Source organism: Mobula birostris, chromosome 2 (assembly GCF_030028105.1).
Source record: "Mobula birostris isolate sMobBir1 chromosome 2, sMobBir1.hap1, whole genome shotgun sequence".
Taxonomy (NCBI): Eukaryota; Metazoa; Chordata; class Chondrichthyes; order Myliobatiformes; family Myliobatidae; genus Mobula; species Mobula birostris.
In genome coordinates, this window is record NC_092371.1 from 28,259,210 (window position 1) to 28,280,164 (window position 20,955).

The 20,955-nt window shown below is 45.5% G+C and overlaps 1 protein-coding gene across 2 annotated transcripts in view; it reads right to left on the minus strand.

Annotated features, from left to right (window-relative positions):
• Positions 1 to 19,579, minus strand: part of pltp (phospholipid transfer protein) — a 71,847-nt gene extending 52,268 nt beyond the window's left edge. The window contains exon 1 of one of the 2 annotated variants that reach the window (XM_072239232.1): positions 19,560 to 19,579. The gene's annotated coding sequence lies outside the window, so the exon portion shown is untranslated. Of the gene's footprint in view, positions 1 to 1,822; positions 1,989 to 19,559 lie in introns of those variants that run through there. The other variant, XM_072239223.1, reaches the window with a different exon arrangement.
• Between the last annotated feature and the right edge of the window lie 1,376 nt (positions 19,580 to 20,955).

Here is a 20,955-nt window from a genome sequence, read left to right on the forward strand (position 1 = left end):
CTCGGTACCTCATTAGTAGAGGTTATTCCCATATGCCTATTTAATCACTTGTCTTGTGATCTTTGTTGATGTATACTGCAAGGTCTATCTGTTCCTTCAGACCACATTACCACCCCCATATATCTTCCCTTGCCAAATGACACCACTTTGCTACTTCCCCACCCAACAAAGTGTTGTGGTACAAAGAGATCTGAGAGTTCTTGTTCATGGATGTCCAGTGGAAAATTGCCTTATACTGCAGGGTGTATGGACGCAAACATAAGAGAAAGCTGGTGCAGGATTACAGGCTGTTAGCAATGTCTGACCTGGAGTAGTTCTGCCTGCTTTGGCCCCCTTATTTAAGGGAGGAAATAATCTCCAGGGAAAGGCCTGTCCCAGGGTTGGAGGACTGTATGCGTGCACCGGGAGGAATGCAGCTTGTTTTATTTGCTTGTTGAGCGCTGTTTTGTTGAGTGTTGTGTTGTACTGCCGAGCGTCGTGGGCATCCTACGATGAACACCAGACATGTGGCTGTCCTCATCCCATCCATGAGCGTGTTCAATGTTAAGGCAAATGACGCATTTCACTGTATGCTTCGATGTTTCATATATGATAAGTAAATTTGAATCTGAACACTAAAGGCAGTATGGAGCCATTGCTAGGTGATCCTTGGAATGCAAGATTTAACTGCAAAGAGAGGTTGGGCAGTTGGACCCTGTTAGGGCTGAGCAGAATGTGGGGGTTGATCCCCTGAAACAGGGTCAGGGGAGAATTGATAGAGTGGATGTTGAGAGGATCTTTTCCCTTGTAGGTATTTACAACTAAGGGATATGGTCTCATAATGAAAGGCTGCCCATGTAGGGTGAAGGTGAAGAGGAAATTCTCCTCCCGGAGGATCAAGGATTTCTGCAGCTCCCTACCACAAAGATCTGCACAGGTGGAGTCATAGGATGAACCCAAGGCAGAGACTGGTAGAAATTTGAAGCAGAAGAGAGCACAGGTGTCCAGAGAGTGTGGGGAACGAGGTGTCGGTCAGCACCGGGTAAGCCATGATCACACATGATGGGCTTATTCCTGCACTCCATGATTGTCTCGTGCTGCGTGTTTCTGCCTGCAGGGGCGACCGGATTTCCTCCGACATGGTCAACCAGGCAAAGAGTTGTTTGTATCACCTGAAAACTCTGGGTTCACAACCAAATCAGTGCAACACTGGTGCAGTGTGACCCCAGAAACTCCTGACCTGAGTGTGACATTGAGTGTGACCCTAGTAAACTTTCTCCTGTACCATTATGAACTTGACACCTTCTGTCCTGGGTCAGTGTAAACTGGGTACTCTCTGCCCCGGGTCAGTGTAAAACGGGTACTCCCTGTCCCGGGTCAGTGTAAACCGGGTGCCCCCTGTCCCGGGTCAGTGTAAACCGGGTGCCCCCTGTCTCGGGTCAGTGTAAACCGGGTGCCCCCTGTCCCGGGTCAGTGTAAACCAGGTACCCCTGTCCCGGGTCAGTGTAAACCGGGTACTGTATGTTCCGGGTCAGTGTAAACCAGTTCTCTCTTTCCTCAGTCAATGTTAACTTGCTCTATCCTTCGCCCTCTCGATGTATGATTGAACGGTGAGCAGATTGTTTGGACGCCTTACACAAATGCGAGCACGTTATCCCGCTGTGTGCCTCCCCTCATAGTGCGTGTCTACACCTTCACCAGTCCCTCAGCCCGTGCTGAGCCCAGGCCAGCTGACCCCGGAACCATGGGGTCCCGGCCCCGGGCCAAGGAGAGTGTGATTTCAGCCTGCAACTTTCATTCAATCCCTTACCCACCGCAACACCTGCCATCAACGCAAACTCACCCAGCACAAAGCTGCCGAAGAATGGGTTAGACAATCTTTCTTATCCCGGGGAGCAGTGTCAGTCGCTTCTCTGCTTCGAGAGGATCCGTGGCGAGGCAATTGCTAATTCAGGCGTCACAGCTTGTAGGCAGCAGGGAATGATCTGTCATTTCGACGCACTGGAAATCCCTGATCGCTCCCCCCCCCCCACCCACCCACCCACCCAGTTTTGGCCAGAGGTTTAGTAACCTCAGCTGTTTGGTGACATGTGACTCCCCTCCCCGTCCTCCCCTCTCTCTCTGCTTGTCAGAACCAATGACATCAAATCAACCCATTTTTCCCGTAAACAGTGCAGGGTTCACTGAGACCGTGGAGTGCATGCAACATCGGCTGGGAGACTACTGGCAGCATGAAAAGGCCAATTGTTCTCTGAATACTGCCACCCAGCAGCAGTACAGCACCGTGCTGCGCCAATTCACACAGAGTTCTCCGTGGGAGGCTGAATTCTCCAAACGGGCTGCAGAGCACGTCAACAAAAGCTGGAATTGAAGAGCTGGCCTCTGCTGTCCATCATGGCCGGGACCAGTCGGACCCCAGGTGACGGAATCTCCCTCGTCCAGTGTCGGTGTCCTGACCACTCCGCCTTCCCCACCCAGCAGCCGGACTCGGATCGAAAGTGACCCTCTCCCCAAACAACGCAGCCCTGCCTCCGCCCCCGACGGTGTTTCTCATGTGCTTCTCTCCCTCACTCACTAATCCAAAAGCAAGCTGTCCTCATTACTTCAACGAGAGAGCATTCATTTTTTCTCGGTGTCTTACCGGTCAGCTGTATTGTACATCTCGGGCTGTGGTTGTGAACTCTCTGCTCTGCCCGTACACACTGGGTCCCACATACATACACAGAGATCAGTCTGTATGTATAAAGTCTTGTGCATACACATGGAGGCCTGTCTGTAGGTAATGTTTTTCTCCCTCTCGTTCTGTTTGTGTGCGTACTGGCGGTACACACTGTGCCTGGCAGTACACCGTACACACGGTACCCAGCTGTGTAGATAAACACTGAGATTGGGAATGGAGTAAACAATACAAATGGCAGGTACCTGTAAACCGTGAGTCACGGACTCAGTTTACAAGCCTTGTCCTTTACACTGGGCCAATGTACAAACTTGACACTAACAGAGTCACAAGCGATACCGTACTGCAGATGTTGGTCAGGCGGCATCCATAGAATGGAGTAAACGTTCCAGGCCAAGACCCTGCATCGGGACTGGAAGGAAAGGGGGCAGAAGCCAGAATAAGGAGGGAGGAGCACAAGCTAGCAGGTGGTTGGCAGAGGGGGGCACGAAGGGGAGGGATGAGATGCCAGCTTGTGCTTCCCTCCCCCCTAACTTATTCAGGCTTCTGCCCCCTTCCGTTCTAGGCCTGACAAAGGGTCTCTGACTGAAATGTCAACTATCCATCTCCCTCCATAGATGCTGCTGTTCTGCTGAGTTCCTCCATCTGTTGTTTGTGTTGACACTGTCAATAGTACCCAGCTACACTAACCCTTTGACAGTGATGGAGAGGTGTTGGGCTGCCTTGTCTGATGCTGACCTTCACTGAGAGTAGACTTGTGGTTAATACCCTGGTCTGCATGCTGTTGGGGAGCAGCAGTAGACTAATGCCCCCCATAGTGCCAGCTGTCTGTCTGCACTGCACTACTGCTGCAGGTGCTGCAGCTACCTGTACAATCTCACCTCCATTCATACATGTTGCCTATACAAGCCCTGCATCTATTGTTGCCATAAAATTACTACAGAGTGTATGCTCATGGTCTTCTGCTGCTGTAGCCAATCAACTTCAAGGTTCGACACATTCTTCAGAGATGCTTTTCTGCACAACACTGTTGTAATGCATGGTTATTTGAGTTACTCTCACCTTTCTGGCAGCTTGAACCAGTCTGACTGTTCTTGTAAAGTCATAGAAAAGCACAGCACAGAAACAGTTTCCTAGTCCATGCCAAACCATTTAGATACCCATTTCCTTTGGCCTGCAGCAGGACTATAGCCCTCTATAACCCTCCCATCCATGTATCCATCCAAACTTCTCTCAAACATTGAAAATGAGCTTGCATGCACCACTTGCACTGGCAGCCCATTCCACACTCTCAAAACCTGCTGAAGTTTCCCCTTATGTTCTCCCTAGACTTTTCAGCTCTCACCCTTTACCCGTAACCTGAGTTATAAACTCACCCAACCTGCTTGCACTTACCCATCTATACCCTTCAGAATTTTGCATATCTCTATCAAATTTCCTCTCAATGTTCTATGGTCCAGGGAATAAAGTTCTAACCTATTCAATCTTTCCATTCGTGTTTAAGGATGACCTGCTCTATTTACAGCTGTGCCATATTCTTTCTATTTCTTGATGGTTGACTTAACTGTACCCCAACAAACATTCAGTAACTTGGAAATTTTCTTGTATCCATCTCCTGACATGTGCTTTTCAATAATCTTTTCATGGAGTTGCTTGGAGTGTTCTTTTGTCTTCATGGTGTAGTTTTTGCCAGGATACTGACTCACTAGTAGTTGGACCTTCCAGATACAGGTGTATTTTTACTACAATTAATTGAAGCACCTTGACTGCACACAGTGATCTCCATTTAACTAATTATGTGACTTCTAAAACCAATTGGCTGCATCAGTGATGATTTAGTGTGTCATATTAAAAGGGGGAGGGTGAATAATTATGCAATTATTTTGTGTTTTATATTTGTAATTAATTTAGATCACTTTGTAGAGATCTGTTTCCACTTTGACGCGAAAACACCTTTTTCTGTTGATCAGTGTAAAAAAAAGCCAAATTAAGTCCACTGTGATTCAATGTTGTAAAACAGTGAAACATGAAAACATCCGGGGGAGGGGCTGAATACTTTTTATATGCACTGTATATCTTCGGGTATACAATATTATCAGGGTTATAGGTAGCATGAATGCATACAGGCTTTTTCCCCTCAGGATGGGTGAGACTAGAACTAGAGGTCATCAATTTAGGGTGAAGGTGAAACATTTAAGAGGAATCTGAAAGCAATGTGAATGTGGATCACGCTGTCGTGGAAATGATAGATGCAGGTTCAGTTGTAACACAAGGGAAAATTGGATAGGTACATGGGTGGGAAGGGTATGAAGGGATATGGTCTGGGTATCGGTAGATGGACAGAAGATTAGTATCAGCGTGGACTAGATCGGCCAAAAGTCTGTTTCTGTGCTGTAGTAATCTATGACTTTAATACTATGCCTCTATACCACCACTATTATTCATATGTTGTTCTACCATAGGTGTTTTAACATTACAGCTTTACTGTTGTAAGGTCCAAGTTCACCAAAGCAGGGATAAAATTCTACACTTGCGGACGCACAGTTTGCTCAATTATAAAGGTATGGTTCTAACATTGAAATATAGAGTTCTCCTATTGATGGGGTAGGTTCTACCATTGCTGAGGTCAATTTCTAGGAGTGCTGACCACCATATTTCCTACTACAAGGGTCCAACTGTATGATTGCCTCGGTATATTTCTACCATCTCTGCGGGACTCCTCTTTCACTGTGAGGTACTGTTCTACAATTGCTGAAGTGCAGTTTGGAGTTCCTCCAGATCTGAGGGCAACTTGCTTCTCCCCCAGTTCTGCAGGTTTTAAAGTGATAGATTCTGCCACAGGTGGGAGAGGTGTTGCTTAATAGGGCGGTGGATGGGATGGTGGTTTGGAAAGTCACTCACTCTTGCTGCTGTTCTCCATATGCTTCTGACAAGCAGACTCAATGCTCAAAGTGCTTCCCTAAATGTGTCTCTCACCGCCCCTCCCCAACTCCAATTTCAGTGGCGTAGACCAGGGATTTCCCAGAGACAATGAAGATCTTATGTTTTCAAGGAGGCTTGAAGCCACATCCCTGTCTTCCTGAAAGCAGCTTGTCTTCATGGAGCTCGGAATAGTGCCTGTTCCTGGAGTATGGCACCGGGTACGAGGACAATGAGACCCCTCCACTGGAGCTGGCTCAGGGGCACTGGCACACCTCAAGAATGCGTGTTTAGTCTACTGCCCTGCACCCTCTACACCCACGTGTGTGGCTAGGTACAGTGCAAACACCACCTACAAATTCACCAAAGGCACAACTGTTGTTGGCAGAATCTCAGATGGAGAAGAGGAAGCACACAGAAGTGAGACAGAATGTCCGGTTGAGCAGTGTTGCCGCAACAACCTTACACTCAACGATGGGGAGACGCCCCCTTAAAACAGAGATGAGAAGGGATTTCTTTAGACAGAGGGTGGTGAGTCTGTGGAATTCATTGCCACAGACAGCTGTAGAGGCCAAGTCATTGGGTGTACAGTATTTAAAGTGGAGGTTGCAGAATAGATCACTGGTATTGATCTACCTGACGTACATCTACGCTGATGCTGGTTTAGTTTAAAGTAAAACCAGAAAGTGCTGGAAATACTCAGCAGTCAGGACACATCTGTGGGAAGAAAAATAGAGTTAATGCTTCAGACCAAAGCTCCTTTGTCACTAGTTTGACTGTTGCTGGGCTACAATTCTTCAGTTGCTCAGAATCTGTGCAATTCCACTGTTCCTGCTGTACAGTTCTACCAGAATTCCAACTCTTACTGGGTTACTGACATACCTTCACTCAGAATCAGAATCAAGTTTATTATCACTTATACATTTGTTGCTTTGCAGCATCAATACAATGCAGAAGTGTAAAAATTACTATAAATTACAAAATAAATAGTGTAAGAGAGAAATAACGACATGGTGTTCGTGAGTGCACAGACTGTTTAGAATTCTGATGGTGGACGGGAAGAAGCTGTACTGGAATGGTTGTGTCTGGGTCTTCAGGCTGCTGTACCTCCTCTAAACGTTTCGACATGATGGGAGGGCACATTTTCATTGTTGCTCTGATACAGCTGAGCGACCGTTTCAAAGCTGCAGAAATCGTTTAATTGTTAACATGAGAAAGTCTGCAGACGCTAGAAATCCAGTCCTGAAGAAGGGTCTCGGCCTGAAATGTCGACTGTTTATTTATTTCCATTGATGCTGCCTGACCTGCTGAGTTCCTCCAGCATTTTGTGTGTGTTGCTCTGGTGTAATTGCTGTTCAGAGAGAGAAATATGCATGACTGGATAAGAGTATCAGCACTGCTGGAGTACAGCTCTTCCACTTTCAACTGTGCAGTTTCATTGCCAGTTCTGAAATTTTCCCTATTCTTGGGCTTACTGTTAGGTTTGGAAATATTATAATCCTTTAACAAAACATAAAAATGAGAGCAGAATAGATTGCCTGGCCTGTCAGACTTTCTCCAGTATTGAAAGCGATCATGGTTGCTGTTCAGTTTGGCACCCAGTTCCTTCCATCCTCTTGCCTTGATCCCTTTGAATATAATAACATGGCCACTGCTGCCTTCTGTGATGGAGAAGACACCATCACCTGTGTCATCACCTTCAGTGGCACAGAGAATACAGCCACTACCTCACAGCTCCAGCAACCCAGGTTCAACCGTGAGATGTATCGGTATTACAGTCGAGTAAAGGGAATTACAGTGGCATATAGAGGTGTATAAGATGATGAGAGGCATTGATCATGTGGATAGTCAGAGGCTTTTTCCCAGGGCTGAAATGGTTGCCATAAGAGGACACAGGTTTAAGGTGCTGGGGAGTAGGTACAGAGGAGATGTCAGGGGTAAGTTTTTTACGCAGAGAGTGGTGAGTGCGTGGAATGGGCTGCCGGCAACGGTGGGTCTTTTAAGAGACTTTTGAATAGGTACAAGGAGCTTTGTAAAATAGAGGGCTATAGGTAAGCCTAGTAATTTCTAAGGTAGGGACATGTTCAGCATAACTTTGTGGGCCGAAGGGCCTGTATTGTGCTGCAGGTTTTCTCTGTTTCTATCAGAGAGGAGTTGGTCAAAGTTGATTGGAAGGGGGACGCTAGCATGGGATTCCTCCGGGTGCTCCAATACCTCCCACAGCAGGCTCTGTAGGTTAATTGGCTGACGCAAGAGACCGCAGATGCTGGAATGTGGAGCTACAAACAATCTGCTGGAAGAACTTTGTGGGTTGAGCAGCATCTGTGGGAGGGAAGGAATTGCTGACATTTTGGGTCAAAATCTTGCATCAGGACTGAGAGTTGGTGGGGAGGGTGTGGTGAGATGGTCAGTACAAGGAGGAGAAGGGGAGTAGCGAGTATGGATTCCCAGGTGACTGGTGGACTGAGGAGTGGTGTGAGATGGCATACAGGTAGTGCCAGGTAAGGAGGTGAGCAAAGGCAGTGCTGGCAAATGATAGATGGAGGCAAACAAAGAGAGGGAAAGGGGGAAGGGGAAAAAACTGATGGAACAAGATAGAGGGATGGAGAGTGTGAAGATGGGAGACAGCTGTTGGAGGGAGAGCAGAGGGAACACAAAGTGCTACCAGAGCTGGATTCTAATAAGTAAAGGAGGTGAAAATGTGAACCATAAGGGGAGAGATGAACGGCAAATGGAACCATATCAGGGGTTGGAGGGAACCTTGTGTAGTGGGTGGACAGAAGCCAGATGTGGGGATAGGGATGAAAGTGGGTGAAAGAGGGCTGCGGGGGGGGGGGGGGGGGTTGTTCATGTGAATTTGCTGCTAGGACAGCGATGGAATTTGAGATTGGGGGGGAAGTTGTTGGGATTATGGAGAAAATAAAACAGGAACAGTGTAAATAGATGCTTCATGGTCAGCACTGAGTCAAATACACCAAAAGCTGGAGAAACTCAGCAGGTCAAGCAGCATCTATAATGAACAGTCGACATTGAAGGGCCTCGACCCAAAAGTCTTCATTCCATCTACAGATGTGGCCTGACATACAGTAGTTGAAAGTACATTTATTATCGGAGTATGTATACCATATACAACCTTGAGATTCGTTTTCTCACAGACAGCCACAAAACCGAGAAACAGAATAGAATCCATGAAAAACCCACAAAACTGAGACCAGCAAACACCCAATGCGCGAAAAAAAAGTAAATCGTGCAAATGATAAAAATGTAAACAAATAACACACAGAACATTAACCAAGAGTCCCTGAAAATGAGTCCACAGCCATGGAACCAGTTCAGCGCTGAGGCAAGTAAAGCCAGTCCAGGAGGTGATGGCGGCCCGCCACAGCTGCAGGCCCTTCAGCACTGAGGTGAGTAAACCTCACGGAGTAATGAGATGAAAATCTATTTGGCCTTCACCCTTTGCCTTGACACCTTGATAAAATCGCACAAATGGTACAAAAAAGTAAATAAAAATGCATGTGAACTGTGGAGTCCACAGCTGTGGAGCCCGTTCAGCGCTCAGGCGAGTGAAGCCTGTGATGGCTGCAGGGCAATAACCATTCCTAAACCTGGTGGCGTGGGACCCAAGACTACTGCACTTCCCGCCCAGCGGTAGTTGTGAGACGAGATGGAGATCTAGTGAATGCAGGCAGACATCACCGAACACCTGTTCATTTTCCGCTCTTATCCTCAATGATTTTAAAACTGCTTGCCACTTTAATTGGGGCTGAGTAATGGGACTGACCACAGGTTCTTCTTCCACCATCAGCATGGAGTAATGGAGCTGACCATGGGTTCGTCTTCCACCATCAGCATGGAGTAATGGATCCATCTATGGGTTCTTCTTTGGCCATCAGCATGGGGTAATGGAACTGACCACGGGTTCTTCTTTGGCTATCAGGGCGGAATAATGGAGCCAACTATGGGTTCTTCTTCCACCATCAGCATGGAGTAATGGATCCAACTATGGGTTCTTCTTTGGCCATCAGCGTGGAGTAATGGGGACAATCACAGGTTCTTATTCTGCCATCAGCGTGGAGTAATGGAACTGACCACGGGTTCTTCTTTGGCCATCAGTGTCGAGTAATGGAGCCTGCCACTGGTTTTCTTCCACCATCAGCGCAAAGTAATGGACCGACCATGGGTTTTTCTTCCACCATCAGGCTTCAACACAGTATCCACCACTAGCGATAGCTACCCTGGCCATACCTGCACTCTTGAGTCTGTTCACTGAATCTCCCAGAAGATCACAAAAGCACCAGATCATTTAGTTGGTTCTAACGAACATCCTTGAAAGGAAAATTGCAGGCTAGCGACTGAAGCAATCACAGTTTAGAAGAAGAAATATATCTGTTAGTGTATCTAGTAGTCTTGTGAGCTGTCTGCAAAATGGCACTGTTGGTCATTGGTGCCATCTTGCTTACTTCATGAGTTCCTCCACCAGTTTGTGTGTGTTTCTCAGGGTTTCCAGCATCTGCAGGATCACTTGTGCTGATGTGGGCCCAGAGGCCCACTTCCACACTTTGAAACTCTAGTTGCACCTTTGCAAGGTTACTGTCCCACATGCTACAGTTCCACGATTGCTTGGGTTCCTGTGTCACTGCGGTGGAAACTTTTACTTTGGAGATTACCATCATTTGGGATTAGGTTCTACATTTACTGTGGAAGGTTCTAACTGTTGGCAGGTTGTCCTTCCACCCAAATTGGAGTATAGTTCTACTGAGGCTGAGACATTTTTTCACATCATTATCGTCAATACCATTCCTCTGTTACTATGGTAATTCTATCAGGCAGAAGATACAAAAGCCTGACAGCTTGTACCACCAGGCTCAAGGACAGCTTATCAGACCTCTTGTCCAATAAGATAAACTCATGATCTCGCAATCTACCTCATTATTATGTTGCAATTTGTTGTTTACCTGCACTACTTTCTCTGTATCTGTTATACTTTATTCGGCATTATTATTGTTTTAGCTTGTTCTACACTGTGTAATGATCTGATTTGTAAGAATAGCGTACAAAACAAGCTTTTCAGTGAACCTTGGTTTGTTGTTCAGTCGTTGAGTCCGACTTTGTGACGTCATGGACCATAGGGTTTTCATGGTAAGATACAGAAGTAGATTGCTAGCTGTTGGCCGGAAAGAATGACAATCTACAAATCAGTGAATTCAGATGAATCAAGGACAGTGGAAGCAGACAGACTAATTGTCTTTGTTCTTACCACATGCTTGGGGATTATTCTCCATTTTCTGAGCTTGACATGCTGGGCTTGATCAATGTTTTAAAGAAGACACAATGATACTTCAGGTAATCTGCTGGACTGAAGATCACTTCCAAATAAGAAGTTATTTGTGAAATGTTCTTTGGTTGGATATAACATGCAAGTTTGTGAATGTTGGGGTTGATGCCTGCCTGAAGTGATTCAAGCTCATTGCTGATTGAGAACAAAGAGCCATAAATATTCGACTGTCACTTGATGGGGAGAGGGCAATAAATGAATGCTGGCTTGGAGCAGAGCCAATAACGAGATGTTAAAGGACAGACACGTGACCTATGGCCAATGACACTGGAATGCAATATTTGAATTGATAAGGAATGGATATAAAAGTGGATGCTTCATGTGTGCTGGTAGCAGTAACTTCGAAGAATAACCATTACAGATACAAGCGTGAGTGACCCTGCGTGAAACACGAGGCGCGTAAATCGGGACAACGAGGAAAGCCTGGCCAGCGTAAACTCCTTTGCCCGGGTAATACCTTTGCTATTCTTTGACTATTCAGGAGAGTCAGGGATACTTAGTGGGTGTGCACACAAGGCATTTAATGTATGAATTCACGTACTTGTTAGTTTAAACAATAAAGGTACCTGTCAGTAAATACAGATCTCTCTGTGCCTCACTAATCATCGTTAAAAGTAGTATTTTTTTTACAACACAGGCCTTTCTTCCATGCAGACACTGTTGCTGCCCAGGCTGGGACCCGGCTGGGTTTGAACTCAGGACTATCTGCCTTGAAGACCAGTGCTGATGCCACTGCACCACCAGCTGGTACATTTGACAATAATAAACCGATACAAAACAACTCCATCATTATGATGAATAGTTCTATTATTGCTGCAATTTGATTCAATATTGGATCAAATTGCATAGAACTATTAATATTGCTAATTCCTTCCTTAAGTTGGGTACTGACAAATTGCTTTCCCTTTGCTGGAGTCTATTTCAACATTTCTGGTGTTCTGTGAGTTCCACTGCGGCCAGGGTACAGCTGTGCACCGGAGAGACAGTACTATGCTCGATCTCTAATTCAGGAGCTGGTGCATGGCAAAGAAGGGGAGTGAAGGGTCTGTGAATCTGCTGAGATATCTGATATGCCATCTCTACAGCACTACCAGAAAAAGAGAAGCTTATCCTGCAATTGCATTCCTGTCAGTAACAAGCAGCTAATTAGATTGCTGAAGACAACTAAATTAACTTGGGCTGGGAGGCTGGGACTAAATTGACTGGAATAACAGGATGAGGGGGAAGGAGGAGTGAAAAGACAAACTGATTCAGCGGATCACTTCACACCTGTGCAGGGACATCTGAGTTGAGACCTTTCATCTAGGAGGGAAGCAGCAGTTTTCTACAATCTCAAGCAGGAGTACACCTCCTCACCTTTCACACTGTAGGATCTTTTCCACACATTATTCACATATTCCAGGTCAGTGATAGTGCATACTACCAGGCTCAAGGACAACTTCTACCCTACTATTATCAGACTTTTAAATGAACCTCTCGTACGATAAGATGGATTCTTGGCCTCACACTCAACCTTGTTCTGATCTTGCACTTTGTTTACCTGCACTGCACTTTTTTGGTAACTTTTATACTTATTATTATTATTATTGCATATTGTTTTTGTTATTATTATTATTATTTTATCTTATTGTTTTTACATCAGTGCATTGTTATTGTTTTACCTTGTTCTACCTCAATGCACTGTGTAATGATCTGGCCTGTATTAACAGTTTGGAAGATAAGGTTTTCACGACATCTTGGTACATGAGACAATAATAAACCAATACCAATTCCCATTCCCACATGACTGAGAATAAATTCCCAGTGGTTGCAGTAAGAAGATCTTGGGTAAGTGTGGAGCAGGGTCAGAAATTATGCCTGTTGCTGGCCTTTACCCTGCCAGCCATGGCAGTCTCTTTCACCAAGCAGTACAGAGAACATCAGCCCCCTTCACTGACAGTAGAGAACAGAGATTACAACTTTATGTCCATAAGATATAGGAACAGAAATAACCCATTCAGCCCATCAAGTCTGCTCCGCCATTCAATCCTGGGTAATTTGTTTTCAACACCATTTTCAACTCCTTCTGCCCCTAACCCTTAACCTCCCCCCTTACCAATCAACATCTTCATATCCACTATGTCCAGGATTTTCGTTATCCGGTAGTTTTCAAAGTGATCCCTCTATCCTTCTGAACTTCATTGAGCACAAGCCAGGAGACATCAAATGCCCCTAATTCCTGGAATCATTCTCTTGAACATCTTCCAGACCCTCTCCAGGGCCAGCACAACCTTCCTTAGATATGATGCCCAAAATTGTTCACAATATTCCAAACGCGACCTGACCCATGCTTTATAAAGCCTCAGCAGTACTGTATATCCTTGCTTTTATATTCTAGTCCTCTTGAAATGAATGCTGCAATTACAGTTGTCTTTACTACTGACTCAGCCTACAAGTTAACCTTAAGAAAATCCTTACAAGTCCCTTTGCAATTCCAAATTCTGATTTTTGTTCATATTTTGGAAAATAGTCTACACCTTTATCCTTCCAACCAAAGTGCATTATCGCACATTTCCCTGTGCTATATCCCGTCTGCCACTTCTTTGTCCATTCTCCCAACCTGTGCAAATCCTTCTGCAGGCTCCCTGTCTTTGCAACACTATCTGTTCTTTGACCTGTCTTGGCATCATTTCCAAACTTGGATACAATTCCATCAGTTCCTACATCCTGATCATTAATGTATAAAGTGAAAAACTGCAATCCACTAGTCACTGGCAGCCATCCTGAAAAGTACTCTTTTAACCCCACTATCTGACTTCTGCCAGTCAGTTAATCTCCTATCCATACCTGTACCTTATCCCTAACAGTATGGGCTCTTATCTTGTTCAGCAGCCTCATGTGCGGTACCTAGTCAAAGGGCTTCTGACAATCCAAGTAAATGGCATCCTCTGACTCTCCTTTGTCTATTCTGCTTGTTACTTCCTTGGAGATTTGTAACAGGCAATATCTCCCATCAATGAAACCATACTGACTACGCCCCATTTTACATATACTTCCAAGTATTCTGAAATTTCAACCTCAAAACCGCTGGGTCAATTTGCTGTGCAAAAAACTGCAAATCAGCAGGAGTGATGCAACACAGGTCATGAATGAGTGAAATAGCAGAGGTAATTAACAACAAGTAAGTGATGGCAATAAGAGTGGTCTGATACAGATACCGAATTACTGCAAGGGGGCTAAAAACTCTTCCCTAATAAAGTTCAGGCATTAACTGTTCAATTTTGAACTCCTTCCCTTTCTTTGGGTAGTTATTGAATGAAACTGCACAAAAAAATGCAAGAAAGATTCACTTGTTGAGTCTTCTACAGTCTACCCTGGAGCTTAAATCTCATCATAAAACACTCACTTAACACCCCCTCACCTTCGAAAGTGGCTTACATTCCAACCTGATCTAGGGTCAAACTAAAAGTCAAAATTGACTTATTGTCAGATGCACAAGTACATGTATGCACAAGTGCAATGAAAAACTTAACTGCAGCAGGATCACAGGCACATAACGTCATATAAGCAGCATTTCCAAGAAGAAACATAAATTAAATATAAATTATACACAATTTTTACAAGAACATAAGCTTCAAAATAGAAGGACATCCCTTTAGAACAGAGCTGAGGAGGAATTTCTTCAGCCAGAGGGCAGTGTTGAATCTGTGGAATTGATTACCACAGATGACTGTGGAGGTCAAGTCACTGAGTACACTTAAAGCAGAGGTTGGAGCTCTTGATTAATAAGGCTGTCAGAGGTTACAGGGAGAAGGCAGGAGAATGGGGTTGAGAGGGATAATAAATCAGCCACGATTAAATGGTGGGAGCACACTTGATGGGCCAAATTGTCTAATTCTGCTCCAAATGTCTTATGGTTTTATGAACTAAACACAGAACAAAAACATAAAGGCCCATTTTATTGCCAAGTAATTAAAGTCATAGTGTTCATAGTGTTGCTAAACTCTAGTGATTACTGTGGTGCTTGTGGGATAGCCTACCTGTGGAGTCTATCATTGCTGTGGATGTTACTGGGAGAAAAATCTGCTCAACTCCATTCTTTTTTCACAAGTTTCCCTGAATCCTTTAAAAAATATATCCTGTATCCTGTTTGCCCCCAGCCTCTGGACAAGTGTTCCAATTGCTAACAGACTTCCGAGGTTGTGGAAGGGAATCAAGGGGATTGCACTAAAAACAAGGAAATGGGATCCAGCTTGGATCTGCCGCATGAAGTTCCTTCTCCTGACAAGTCACCTTTCGCCCACCCCATTCCCACCATCATCCGTCTAGCTCCTTATCCTTTCCCACAGCAATACAGATTCAGATTTATTTATCACAGACATTGAAACTTACAGTGAAATGTGTTGTTTGCGTTAACAGTCAACACAGCCGAAGAAAGTGCTGGGGACAGCCCACAAGTGTCTCTACATGTTCTACTGCCAACATAACATGCCCACAATATTTGATAGAACAACAGCAACAAAACAGCATCAAAACAAGCCCCTCCCATCTAGCCACTTACCCACCCACTCACACATATAAGTTACTCCTCCAATCCCAGCACAGGCTGCCTCCAGGCCTTCATCCTCCAGCCATGGTCTGATTGAATGAGTGAATAAGATCAGGTGCCTAGAACAGCCTAAACCATTTCTGAAGTGTACGTCTGCCTCTGGTTCAGAAGTCCAGTGAAGGCATTTGGTCAAGATGAGGCTCTGTCTGACCTCTCAGGTGTGAAAGTTCTATACATTAGAGGCCCAGGGGAGTTATCCTGGAAATCCGCATAATATTTATCCTTCAGTCAGTGTTTAACAGAGGGAAGAACTCCGTTGGCTATAAAATTGTTTCAGGAAATCCCAAAGGGATGTAGGGGATGCTACAGAAATGCAAAACTCTCTTTTTGTTTATCCACAAGGAAAATTCTCCATACCTCTTCCTGTGACCTTCAGCTGGCAATCTTGAACTGATGTGCACTCCTGCCAGGAGGACTATTTGACTATGAGGAATACTATTTACAAGTCAGATGAAGTAGCCAATGAAGAGTTACTTAGTCTCAACACCCCAGCCACACCCTGCCTCCTCTAGCTGAGCTGCGTCCAACTCAGGTTGTGATTAATGGCCAAGAGCACTGATTTTTGGTGTTATTTAAAGCAAAAAAATCCAGCCCAGTTTTTTAAATGACCTACGTATATATTGGCACTGTCAGTTCTATATATGTATAATTGTAGTTCTCAATGAGCCTTCAGATCTTCCCACGCTGTTCATCTCCTGTGCAAAGTTGCCCTCGGGATACTGAATCTCAGTGCTTCCACTCAACTTAATCCAGATCTCTGCTTCCAATTTATTTAATGATTAGCAGTTGCGCTTTGGCTTTGGAGTAATGGTCAGGATCAGTTTTGTTCAGTTCTGGGATCTGTGATTTGTTGCCAGTACTTCCTACTCATCCCTAATTATCCGGGAGAAGGTGGTGGTGAGATGCCTTCCTGGATTTCTGCAATCATAAGAGCATAAGGCATAGGAGCAGCCCCAACCCCTGCGGAACGTCATTAGTCACTGGCAGCCAACCAGAAAAGATCCCCTTTATTCCCAATCCTTGCCTCTTGCCAGTCAGCCAATCTTCCATCCTCGCCGGGTCTTTCCTGTAATACCAGGGCTCTTATCTTGTTTAGCTCATGTGCGCCACCTTGTCAAAGACCCTCCAAAAATCCCAGTAAATAACATCCACTTTGTCCGTCCTGCCTGTTATTTCCTTAAAGAATTCCAACAAGGTGAAGGTCCTCCCACAGTGCTGTCAGGGAGAGAGATCCAGAATCCAAAATTAGGATTCAGAGGGAACAGTCCCAGAGCAAAGATCTTCCACCAAAAGAACAAACAATTTGCTGGAGGAACTCAGCAGGTCAAGCAGCCTCTGTGGGAGGAAAGGAATTGTCGACGTTTCAGGTTGAAACCACTGAGCTACTCCAGAGGATTGTTTGTTTCATGAGATTCCAATATCCACAGTCGTTTGTGTCTCCATTCTTCCACTAAAGTGGTTAATGGGAGAATGCAGCTTATGGGAACTTGATGATGGTGAGGACAATATGAGTGAGGTTGATGTTCTGGAGCATGTTGATATTAAGGGAGAGGAGGTGTTGGAGTTGTTAAAATACATTAGGACGGATAAGTCCCTGAGGCCGGATGGAATATTCCCCAGGCTACTCCACGAGGCGAGGGAAGAGATTGCTGAGCCTCTGGCTAGGATCTTTATGTCCTCGTTGTCCACGGGAATGGTACTGGAGGATTGGAGGGAGGCGAATGTTGTCCCCTTGTTCAAAAAAGGCAGTAGGGATAGTCCGGGTAATTATAGACCAGTGATCCTTGCGTCTGTGGTGGGAAAGCTGTTGGAAAAGATTCTTAGAGATAGGATCTATGGGCATTTAGAGAATCATGGTCTGATCAGGGACAGTCAGCATGGCTTTGTGAAGGGCAGATCATGTCTAACAAGCCTGATAGAGTTCTTTGAGGAGGTGACCAGGCATATAGATGAGGGTAGTGCAGTGGATGTGATCTATATGGATTTTAGTAAGGCATTTGACAAGGTTCCACATGGTAGGCTTATTCAGAAAGTCAGAAGGCATGGGATCCAGGGAAGTTTGGCCAGGTGGATTCAGAATTGGCTTGCCTGCAGAAGGCAGAGGGTCATGGTGGAGGGAGTACATTCAGATTGGAGGATTGTGACTAGTGGTGTCCCACAAGGATCTGTTCTGGGACCTCTACTTTTCATGATTTTTATTAATGACCTGGATGTGGGGGTAGGAGGCTGGGTTGGCAAGTTTGCAGACGACACAAAAGTTGGTGGTGTTGTAGATAGTGTAGAAGATTGCAGAGGGACATTGATAGGATGCAGAAGTGGGCTGAGAAGTGGCAGATGGAGTTCAACCCAGAGAAGTGTGAGGTGGTACACTTTGGAAGGACAAACTCCAAGGCAGAGTACAAAGTAAATGGCAGGATACTTGGTAGTGTTGAGGAGCAGAGGGATCTAGGGGTACATGTCCACAGATCCCTGAAAGTTGCCTCACAGGTGGATAGGGTAGCTAAGAAAGCTTATGGGGTGCTGGCTTTCATAAGTCGAGGGATATTGTTTAAGAGTCGCGATGTAATGATGCAGCCCTATAAAACTCTGGTGAGGCCACACTTGGAGTACTGTGTCCAGTTCCGGTCACCTCACTATAGGAAGGATGTGGAAGCATTGGAAGGATGTGGAAGCATTGGAAAGGGTACAGAGGAGATTTACCAGGATGCTGCCTGGTTTAGAGAGTATGGATTATGATCAGAGATTAAGGGAGCTAGGGCTTTACTCTTTGGAGAGAAGGAAGATGAGAGGAGACATGATAGAGGTGTACAAGATAATAAGAGGAATAGATAGAGTGGATAGCCAGCGCCTCTTCCCCAGGGCACCACTGCTCAATACAAGAGGACATGGCTTTAAGGTAAGGGGTGGGAAGTTCAAGGGGGATATTAGAGGAAGGTTTTTCACTCAGAGAGTGGTTGGTGCGTGGAATGCACTGCCTGAGTCAGTGGTGGAGGCAGATACACTAGTGAAGTTTAAGAGACTACTAGACAGGCATATGGAGGAATTTCAGGTGGGGGCTCATATGGGAGGCAGGGTTTGAGGGTCGGCACAACATTGTGGGCCGAAGGGCCTGTACTGTGCTGTACTATTCTATGTTCTAATTTATTTCCCAGACCAGCACAACCCCTCCTATCAGAACCCAATTCGAATAATTATTTGTCTACTCTTTCACTCAAAGCAGATAATCCCACACTCCACACATTACAATCTGCCTGCCAGGCTTTTGACTACTTCTCTAGCTCCTTAATAACCCTTAACAAACCCTCTATCCTCCTCACAATGCGTTCGCCCATCCACCTTTGTAGTGCCAGTAAACTGGATACATTGCAATTACATTTGATCTCTGTCCAAATCACTAACACAGAACCCAGCTGAGTGCTCCACTAGTTCCAGCGTGCTAACTTGAACACGGCCTGTTTCCCCTCTTTCCTTTTTCAGTCTGTAACTAGTCCCCCATCTATGCTACTATGTTACCACAAACCTCATAAGACTTTGCCTTGTGCAGTTTTACTGGTTTCTTATCAAATGCTGCTTGGAATTACATCAACGGGCTCTTATTTATCAGCTCCATTAGTATTTTTCTTGAAGAGCTGTTCTAAATGATAGTCCCTGACAGAAGCTGCACAGAAGGATCTACAAGCCTTTGCATATTAAACACACAAATTAGTATGCTGGTTGAGTAAGCTGTCAGGAAGGCAAGTGAAACCTGGGCTTTATTTGAGAGGAGGTAGGATGGTCTTGTTCACAGCCGTACAGGGCAGTGATGGGACCTTCCATCGCACTTACACTTCCCAGCAGTGCACTGCAGTGTTGGCCTGGAGCAGCATTTAAACCAGAGTGCGACGTGAGCCCAGTGTTTGGTTATGCTGAGGCATGAGCTACAGGTGGTGCAATGAAGATGTCAAACTGTTTCTCACAAAAGAAGAACCACAAGCAGCTCAGACAAATAATGTTGAATGGAACTAGCTGAGCCATTGGTATTACACACTGACAGGCCCCCTTTTATACTCTGCACTCACCAGTCAGTGGAATTCTTGGTGATGCCCAGAGTTGAATTGTCTTCGGTGATTAAAGGATTTCCAGGAACGTGGTGGTCAGGAGTTCCACGCTGAAGAAGTTGTCAGTTTCTTGCTCCACTTGCAGTTTTGTTTAGAAAATGGAGAAACAGCATTAGAAGGTGGAGCTCATCCGGGAATGTGAGAACGTCTCCTCATTCCTGTGGTTTCTGCAGCTGGTCTTTGTAGGCAGTGATGCACAAATACAAACCCACTTTGTCACCAGATATGCAATCCAGAGGACAGGAATGAGTATAAAAGCAGTATAGTTTTGCTAGGAGGGCTATTCTTTGGATGAGGTGTTAGCTAAAGTGTGGAAGATCAGCAAGCGAGGACGAAGGACGGTGAAGATAAAGGGAATCAGAATCAGATTTATTATCACTGATACACAGCATGTCATAACATTTGTTGTTTTCAGTAGCTCTGCATGGCAATACATCAAGGATTACAGTAAGTCACATTAAAAATAAACAAATAGTTCAATAGAGGAATGGCAAGGTAATGTTCATGGGTTCATGGACTGTTCATAAATCTGATGGCAGAGAGGATGAGGCTGTTCCTCAAAAGTTGTGTGTGTGCCCTCAGGCTCCTTTGCCCCCTCCCTGATGGCAGTGGAGAAGAGGGCATGTCTCAGGCTCCTATGCCCGTCCCTGATGGCAATAGAGAAGAGGGCATGTCTCAGGCTCCTTTGCCCCGACCCTGATGACAGTGGAGAAGAGGGCATGTCTCAGGCTCCTATGCCCAGTCCCTGATGGCAATAGAAAAGAGGGCATGTCTCAGGCTCCTATGCCCAGTCCCTGATGACAGTGGAGAAGAGGGCATGTCTCAGGCTCCTATGCCCAGCTCCCTGATGACAGTGGAGAAGAGGGCATGTCTCAGGCTCCTTTGCCTCCTCTCTGATGACAGTGGAGAACAGGGCATGTCTCAGTTGGTGAGGGTCCTTAATGATGGAAGCCACCTCCCTGAGGCACTGCCTTTTGAAGATGTCCTCGATGGTGGGGAGGTTTGTGCCCGTGATGGAGCTGACTGACTCTATGACCCTCAGCACATTGGAGACTCCATGCTAGATGGAGTCTCGACAGTAGACTCCATGCTAGATGCTAGATGTACTGTCTCGAAAGTACATCTGTAGAAACTTGCCAAGGTCTTTGGTGGCATGCCAAACCTCCTCAAACTCTGAATGAAGTATTCTGGTGTGCGCTTTTTGTGATTGCATCAGTGGTGATGGGCTCAAAAAAGATCTTACCAGACGCTAATCCCCAGGAAGCTGCTTACCTGTTCAACCCTGATCCTCGTGGAGGATGTTCTCCTAACTTCCCTGTCATGAAATCCACAAATAATTCCTTGGTCTTGCTGATTT